At 44.5% G+C, this 9,573-nt stretch overlaps 1 protein-coding gene across 2 annotated transcripts in view; it reads right to left on the reverse strand.

Moving 5' to 3' along the window:
• TRPC6 (transient receptor potential cation channel subfamily C member 6) overlaps positions 1-9,573 on the reverse strand; it is a 137,787-nt gene that overhangs the window by 127,458 nt on the left and 756 nt on the right. The gene's annotated exons all lie outside the window — the stretch shown is intronic.

Here is a 9,573-nt window from a genome sequence, read left to right on the forward strand (position 1 = left end):
AGTTCAGTTTTTATAAAATTATTTCCATGAGCTTACATAAAAACCCAAGAACCTTTCCTCTTACCATTTTAGTAAAAAGAGAAAAGATAAATTCCCATGGGTGTTTTGTCAGCACAATGCAACAAAAGAAATAGTTTATATTCATATTTTCTTGTTTGTAGGATTATCACAGATATTGAGCACCATTTCAGGGCTCAAGCATATACCACATGCTCTTGGAATTCATCAAATGACCTGCGCTGCAAGAACAGAATCTGACAGTGTGGTGTTTCTGAAAAAGCTAAGATGAAAACATGGCACCTTAATGCCAAAGTCTAGCAACACCATTTAAGGACCAGAAAGACACGCATTTCAGAGATAAGGCCAATCCACTGACATCAGTTTGTACAAAGCAAACACCGATTCACTCATTCACCAAACATTTAATGCTGCATAGTCCTCAGTCACTGTTCACAGACTAGATCCCTGTCCTCGTGGAGATGTGGTTCTCCTGGAGGGAAAGAGGTCCAGACAGCGAGGGGCAAAAAACAAGCCAGCAAGCAAGCAAGCAAGCAAGCAAACATAAGCCCAAATAAGCTGTCCAATATGAGCTCAAGTTCTGGTTCAGATGCCTGACAGCCATAAAACGGGAAGGCACCTTGTGCTTTTGAACCTCTGCTTCCTCTTTTACAGACGGAAATCCTAGACCCTACCACACAGGTTTGCTGTGAGGATCAAAGTAGTTCACCACATAAAGTAAAGACTGTCATAGTCTTATCTGTGTTTTTTTTTTTTTTCAACGTTTTTTATTTATTTTTGGGACAGAGATAGACAGAGCATGAACGGGGGAGGGGCAGAGAGAGAGGGAGACACAGAATCGGAAACAGGCTCCAGGCTCTGAGCCATCAGCCCAGAGCCCGACGCGGGGCTCGAACTCACGGACCGCGAGATCGTGACCTGGCTGAAGTCGGCCGCTTCAGCACAGATAAGGGGTGCCACCCAGGCGCCCCTTATCTGTGTTTTAAAGTCAGCGAGAGAAGAAAGTTCAAACCTCGTAAATGTGGGACACACCATCAAGGATAGCCTTTGCCTCCTCATCTTTCCTGCCCCACGTCTTCTGTCATTTACGCTAACAGCAAACACCAGAAACTATTCAGCAAAATAGGCTAGCTCCACATGATTGCAAAGTCCTGTTAATTGCCCAGCACCAACAGCATTTGGTCTATCAGGGAATCCACAAGTTCTTTAAGAAAATGTTGCGTCCACTGTTCTTTCTGACACAGAGGACACCTCCACGTGGGAAAACATGGGCAATGAAGTCTCTGAGTTGCAAAGCGACTCAGAAAGTCCATTTCTGGATGTGAAGGAGCTGTGGGAATACTTTAACCAAATTTATTTTCTTTATATTTCCTCTTCTCATATGTGTATAAGAGTTACATGTGACCAAATCTATATCTAAGTACAAAGAGCTGTTTCAATAGATACAAAACAAAAACCTAATGTATAGTTTAACTGACAGCATTTTTTGCTTGTGTTTTGAATGTATATAAAATATCAGGGCAGGGGCGCCTGGGTGGCTCAGTCGGTTAAGCGTCCGACCTCGGCTCAGGTCATGATCTCACGGTCCGTGGGTTCGAGCCCCAAGTCAGGCTCTGTGCTGACAGCTCAGAGCCTGGAGCCTGTTTCAGATTCTGTGTCTCCCTCTTTCTGTCTCCTCCCCCGCTCATGCTCTGTCTCTCTCTTCTCAAAAAAAAAATAAACGTTAAAGAAAATTAAAATAAAATATCAGGGCAGGCCTCACAATTGATAGAACTTTAGATTCAATGAAATATGGTGCCTGGAACATCAAAGGAGCTTAAACAAATATTTACTGAAAGAAAGTAATGCATTCTGCAAAATGGAATACAATGTCTGGCCCTGAATGCCCTCCAAGAAAAGATGTTCTGCAGAAAACGTTGCCCTAGGCAGTAGTGGGGATTCTCACTGTGCCCAGGGATCAGCTTTGAAGTCACCACAGCAAGCCACCCTTCAACCCTTCAATGGTAGCAACAGACCCGAGTTTTATCTGTAACAGTTTAAGTGCCTAAAAGAATTTTAGGCTTTATAAATCATGTCATTTCCAATTATTGTAACTTTCAAAATGATTTTGTTGGAAATCCCCACAAAGAAAACTCTTCCGAGTTTTGTGTGAAGGTTTTGTGCTACAAACCAGAGGCACTGGAATTTGAAAATGAAATCGGCCTTGAATAGGCATCGGTCTTCACATGGCTATCCACACTGTCACTGCCTTCCAGTAACACACACTTTCAGATGAATACCACGGAAAATGCCTTTAAAAATCATGCACATCATGCATTGAAATCCTCACTTTCACACCTCACACTGGAGTGAGGTCAGTTTTTCCAATACAGCCTGAGTTACCGCACAAAAGCAACTTCATCCACATGACAGGCAGAAATGAAGCCGAAAAGAAAGCTTCCTCTCTTGTGATCTTGGAAGAGCCATCATCAGTTTATGTACCATCTGGTAAAATTAGTAAGTAATCTACAGATTATGTATGGAGTTTTTGTATATTCACGATTTTCCTTTGGTGACAAAGATTGGCTGTGTTTTAAAACCTAGTTTCCCTGTTTATCTGCAAAAGTGATAAAATAGAGTTTTCTACTCCTTCCTTTCTTCCTTCCTCTTTCTGTCAACTACTAAGTGTGCAATCTTTAGCAAGTCACTTACCCTCTCTGCTGTGGTGCTTTCCTCTTTCCTATCAGGGATTATAACAGTGCATACCTCATAGGCTTGTCAAATAAGTATTAAATCAGGTAGAAGGTATGCAGCACTTAGAAGAGAGCCTAGCACTTGGAAGCCCCTCATAATTTTTATTAGTTTTATCTTTATTAATTTTATTATTGCTACACATAGTCACGTAAGGCCAAGGTCGAAATAAATGAATAAATAGATTCCTAAGTTAGTGAAAGAGGAAGTGGAGTATAAAGCTTGATCTTTAAAGATGATGATTTCAGGGGCGCCTGGGTGGCGCAGCCGGTTAAGCGTCCGACTTCAGCCGGGTCACGATCTCGCGATCTCGCGGGATCTCGTGATCTCGCGGTCCGTGAGTTCGAGCCCCGCGTCGGGCTCTGGGCTGATGGCTCAGAGCCTGGAGCCTGTTTCCGATTCTGTGTCTCCCTCTCTCTCTGCCCCTCCCCCGTTCATGCTCTGTCTCTCTCTGTCCCCAAAATAAATAAACGTTGAAAAAAAATTTTTTTAAAAAAAAGATGATGATTTCAATAGAAAGACAAGGCGAAGGTGAACATATGTGTCACTGCTCATCATAACCTTCCTTCCTGCCTCCTCCCCTCACCCAGAGTACAACCCAATGTCAGGAGCATGGGACAGCAATCTCGTTTCAGGGGATCAGAGCCCACCTGTGCTCTCTCAAGTAGCCATGAGAAGACGGAGAAGAAGAACTGACGAGGGTGCCCTCCAGGAGCACATGTCACCACATACCCCACCGAGCAACCTCACAGTCTTCTGCCCCCGTGAGCCAGCCCGCACTCCCTAAGATGTGCTGCCTGTCCAACCCCCAGCGACTTACCAGCCGTGCAACTGCCTCAACATCGCTTAACATGTCTACATTTCTGCACTTTTATAAAAGGGACATTAAAAATAGACAGGTGTGGGGCGCCTGGGTGGCGCGGTCGGTTAAGCGTCCGACTTCAGCCAGGTCACGATCTCGCGGTCCGTGAGTTCAAGCCCCGCGTCAGGCTCTGGGCTGATGGCTCAGAGCCTGGAGCCTGTTTCCGATTCTGTGTCTCCCTCTCTCTCTCTGCCCCTCCCCCGTTCATGCTCTGTCTCTCTCTGTCCCAAAAATAAATAAACTTTAAAAAAAAAAAAAAAATAGCCAGGTGACCACTCTGAAGAGGAAACTATATTTGCATGATAGCAAGAAAAGGGCCTGCTCCAAGGTAGGTATTCAAAACTGTCAGTTCCCCCCAGATATATGTAAATATTTTCGATGCCTCCTCCACTGAAGCAGCACTGGCACTACACTGTCAATGATTCTGGTTAACATCATTTCTCCCCTTCGTCCTGGCTGAGCTACCCGAATCAGGTAGAGAACAGTTGCCATCATGTATGTTCTGCTCCCTGTAACACTCAGTCCTGATTGCTTGCTGCCAACAGACGTTCCGTAAGAAACGAGTCAATCAGTTCCGAGGGTTGAAGAGTCTTGAACAGCATACCAACTTTAGACGCCAAAGTTTAACTGGAATTTGGCATTTGGATGAGCACTTCTCCCTGGACTGAAAGCAGCAGAAGATTCCTAACAAAGAGCAATCACAAGTGGTGATTTTATCCAACTGGGTCCAATGATGTTTCGCATGTTTTATAAAGGAGTGAGAAACACAAGAATGGACTCAAGAAAATGTTTTCATTTTATGATCTACTCTCTAGGAGCAAAGATGAATTGCCTTATGAAGTTACTTCTTACAACACAAGGGACAAAACTGTCTAGAAAAAAAACGATGCAATGTCTTCCTAGAGGTAACATTCTGTTACAGAATAAATGTGGGCCTTTCGGTACATCTGGCAATAACTCCACAACCTACAAAGCTGACCCCCTAAAAAAAACATGTTCATGATCATAATTTGTTATCAGCGGATGTTGATTACTTCAAGCCAGAGGACATTTGGAAACAAAATGGGTAGTTTCTGTTGTGCAAAACAGATCTCCAAAGTGGTCAACTAGAAAAGACCCACAGTAAATCCAACAGGCTGGGGCAGATGTCCACTCCTCAATGCAGGGGAAGCAAATCCGAAGGTGATTTTTACATTTCCTTCTCCCCTGCTAGCAGCTCCCAAACTGCAAACCCTTAACCAAAGTCCAGGTCTTGCTTTATGGGTTTTCTGAAAGGTCATAATAGATAACAGGATTCTCTATGACATCTAAACCACTACATACGAATCCCTTTTTATGCATATCCATATTTAAAGAGATCCTATCAGCAAAGGAACACTAACTTTGTATACACAACATTACATTAATACAGAATAAACAATGCTTTTACATGAAAGAAAAACCATAGTTCTTTCAAGCTACACATGACATAACAGGAATCAAGATACATTATGAGTGCATTTCCATTGTGTATATTTTTATTTTAAAACTTATGCACTCAAGTATCTTGTTCCTAGTTCATTAGTATCTTGGTATATTTCCTCTTATCTTTAATGTTCTGCAATTTCAACATGGTATGTTGAAATGGGTTTAGTTTTGTGCATTGCCCTAACATTGTTGTACTTCAATTCATCATTTCTGGAAAATTATCACCCCTTATCTATTCAAATGTTGCCTCTCCGTTGTTGTCTGTATTCTCTCCTTTTGAGCCTCCTCCCTTCTCGCTCCATAACTCACCAATGTTTATATTTATCATTTAGTTCTGTCTCTGGACCCTGGCTATTATCATCAATTATGCTATGATTAATCTGCATTTTAACCCTTCCAGTGAGTTTTTTATTTCAAAACTATATTTTTATGTATAGACTTTCTATTTGTTTTTAAAAAAATAAGTCTTTTATTTTCTTAGGGTATGATTTCTTCTTATATGCTGTCAACATTTTATACCCACCCATTTTCCATCTCTTTCGTGTTGTTGTATCATGTCAAGTCTTTAAGTTTCAACACTGCTGTCATGCCTTATGCTGACTCTGCCTCATGGACGGTATCATCTGCTCACGCTCAGTCTTGGTTGATTGTTTCCCTGGGTGTTTGGTCATGTATTTCAGGGAGCATTTTCTCAGCGGGCTTGCTGTTTTCTTGAAAGTCCTTGGCACTCTAGGTGGTTGGTTCCAGCTTTCAGGATGGTTTTGGGTTTTACTCTTTGAGGAGCCCCAGGGCTATTTTTCTACTTGAAGATTTCTAGGTCAGCAGGTGGTGTGCAAAACAAAAACAAAAACTCACATGACACGCAGGCTAAAAGAACACAATTCTTAGGGGAAGATTTCTTTGCCTCTCACTAATGACGTTTCTTGTTCTCACTCTGTGCTGGTGGTATTTTTCCAGCCTAACCGTTCATTACAGTAACGGTCCTGGGTTTATGCAGGAGGCAGGCATGTCTCAGTCCCAGCTCTGCGCCTTATCTGGGACCAAGGCCTTCACTTCATCTCTGTCCATGCAGACGTCAAACTCCACCTTCTGTGTTCACACAGAATCCCTGGGGCAGCCACGGCATCCGTTCATACACAGGCTACCCTCTGACTTTCAACTTCTCTGCTTCAGGTACATGGTAATAATCCTTTCTCATTGACTGATTGGCTGATTGCAAAATTAGTTACTGTTTTAAAATCATGTCAAATATTTTATCCAGTATTACTAAGTGTTTGTAATCGTGAGCTTTTTAGATGATCTCAGTCTACTGCATTGCTTTAGTGTATGAATACTTTACTGTTTAATTATTCACAATCATTTAACCAATTAGTCCTTCCAAAGCAGAAGTTTAGTGGAACTGTATTTCAGATCCTGAGTAGTTAGAAACCCTTCACATTATTTTTTACGTCCAGGATTCTTCCCCTTGTTTAGAAGTAACGGACTAGAGAGACATATTTTTAAATTCTAAATGAAATAACTCTCTGAAATACCTCCTGGGATCCTGGAAGGACATGGACCATTTCCTCCTAATCACCATTACAAACTGATCAAAATACAGTATATTAATTGATTTGTGAGAAAACTTGGGGAAAAAAAAGGGAAACAATCTTTTTTTTTCTAAACACCATTTGAATGTTACCACTTCTACTATTAAGTCCTGAAAATCTGTAACTGCTCTCAAACAAGATGATTTGCCCTACTCCTCAGGAATAGAAGCCTCATGATATAAATAATGTAACATAAAAATCTTTCTACATATACAAACTATGAAACAGAATATTTTGCAAAAGTCATAGAATTTATCCCACAGAAATGACAACTTGCAATGATCTGTGATCTTATAAAGGAAAAATCTCAATGATTTGAAAAAATGGTGAGGCCCAATCCACAGTGCCTCTTTCACAAATAGTAAGCCTCCCACTCTAGGAAAAGACATGAAATTGTTTAAATCAAAGTCAAAAGTGTAAGGAAGGGCTTATTTCTATTCTCCACCAGAAGGAAGCAGTCTTCTACAGCTTGATCTCATACATCATAGGTGGGGAATGCTGTTGTTGATTAAATTTTTACTTACTAGATTATTCCACTGGAAAAACAGAGTAAGCAGTGATGAACACTATAATATATTTATATAATATAATTATATATAACATAAAGAATCTTGGCAAATAATAGATTTAGACAAAAGCCAAGTCTTACTCCAGAATGTGGTTCACTCTTAAATTCATCATACTATCTTCAGCATGATACAGGGGATGTTCATTACGAATTGAAGCAATTAAAATGTGTCATCTGTCTACCGCCCTGGTCTATGCATTTAGTCGTCTGAGATTCCTGAACTAAGAGAGAAAAATACTTACTCTCTAGATAGTAGGTGATGTTAAGAAGTAGACAAATCAGTAAGGCAGGGGGATCACATTTGCATTAAGCATTGGAGAAAGTTTACACGACAACTTGGAACCAGTGTCTCTCACCACTAATTTACAACCACAAGTTTTTAAAATCAAATTATTTTTCTCACAGACATAGTAACAAGTGACTGACTATAGAATGATCAGTTGAAAAAATTTAAATTTTGTCTATAGGACAGTCTAATTTTTAAAAAGCAATGTAGCTTTCTAAAGTTGTTTAAGTTAGCTTCAGACAACATTACTAAATATATAACCCTCAGGCTTAGTAGATCTCAAGTCTAAGCCAATTAAAAAAATCACTTACGTTTTAAACATATACCCTGAAAGCAAATTTGAAAACAGCTGTATTCAGAATATCCAGGATCGATTTGTTTTTCCTGGTTGTTTTTCTTGGCATAGATCCCCATGCTCCTCATATTGTGGTCCATGGACCAGGAGCCTCAACACATCTCAGAGATCGCTGTTAATGCAGAATATCGGGCTGCACGTAGGCCCTATTGGAGTTACAGTCTGCACTTGAACAAGATTCCCAGGAAATTCGTATGTCCATTAAAGCATGAGAGACACTGTGCTATAAGACACAGAAGTTGTTTTCTAATTTAAAGTCAAGGACAAGACTTCATTGGGGACGATGAAAATGTTCCTGGTGTTTCTTCACAGCTCTGTAGATGCATTAACCACTGACCTGTACAATGTAAACGAGTGAATTCCATGGTATGTGAAATAGATCTTAATTTTTGGAGAAGGAAAAAAGATAATAGTAAATGCTTTCAAATTGTACAGCACATAGACGAACGGTACCAGTTCCAACTTAGTTCTTTTATCTTGGGAAAAATTAGATGCACCGTTTCCGGGGGCTCACCTCTCCTGAAAAAGGGAAGGGCATCAGGCCTGGGCTCTGGGCGGACCTGACCAAGACTGAAAGGACACGGGTCCATAACAGGGGTTTGCCAGGAGCCTGCCCCCACGACCCCACCCCCGACTCCACCCCCACCCCCAGCACCCACTGCTCTCCCGGAACCGCTCTCGGCCGGGAACCCGGGAACCGCGTGCGGAAAGAAAGTGACGCTTCAGGAAGCCACACTAACCAGAAGGAGCCAAGCGACAGGAGCAGAAACGCTATCTGGGCCGCAAGTGCGCTCGGGGTGGCTGGGGAGGGAGGGAGGGCTTGGCCCTCATTCCACTCCCCTCCCCCCAGAAAAACCTCCGGTTTCTTAAGTAAAATCCCCTCGTTACTCAGAGCTGGCTGCAGACGACCTCGACCCCCTCGCCGGGACCGCGACCGCGGACGAGTCTCCCGTCCCGCACGTCCGCGCCCCTGCGCGCCCTCGCGCGCCCTCCGTGGGAGCCGGGTGCCAAGGGGTCGGGGAGAGCCCCGCGGGTCGGTGCCCTAGAGTCGGGCGCTGGGCGACCCGGGGAACGGAGGGGCAGGGCCGGGCGGGTCCACTCCTGCAGGGACACGTTCCAACTTGTGCTCGACCGAGCTGGCCGCGAGCAGGGCAGGGGCGGGCGGGGACCCCGCAGATCCCAAGAGTTCTGGCATCGCCCCGCGGACCGAGTCTAGCGGCCGCGAATCTAGCCCGGTCCCCCGTCCAGACCGTGACCCGCCCGACAGGGCGCCCCGGGGTCGCGCTCCTCCCCCAGTCCCGCCGACCTCCCCACGAGCGCTCACCGGGGACACACAGCGACGCGCCCTCCCCCGCGCCCGCCCGTGGCGACCCCTGCCCGTACTCACACGACGGGTGGTAGCTCCCCCTTGCCCCCCCCCGCACTCACTCGCAGCGGTGGTCTCCCACCCCACCTTCCTCCCGCACTCACTCGCATTGGTGGTAGCCCCCTTCGATGCCCCCCGCACTCATCCGCAGCGGTCGTAGGCCCCCCGCACCCGCAACCCCCACCCCCGACAGCCCCCCAGCACTCACCCGCAGCGGCGGTAACCCCCCGCACCGCCACACCGCACTCACAGGAGGGGTGGTAGCCCCCCCGCACCCCTACATCCCCCGCACTCACAGGAGGGGTGGTAGCCCCCCCCGCACCCCTACATCC

The sequence above is a fragment of the Herpailurus yagouaroundi genome, unplaced genomic scaffold, assembly GCF_014898765.1.
Source record: "Herpailurus yagouaroundi ecotype Mexico unplaced genomic scaffold, PumYag 251, whole genome shotgun sequence".
Taxonomy (NCBI): domain Eukaryota; kingdom Metazoa; phylum Chordata; class Mammalia; order Carnivora; family Felidae; genus Herpailurus; species Herpailurus yagouaroundi.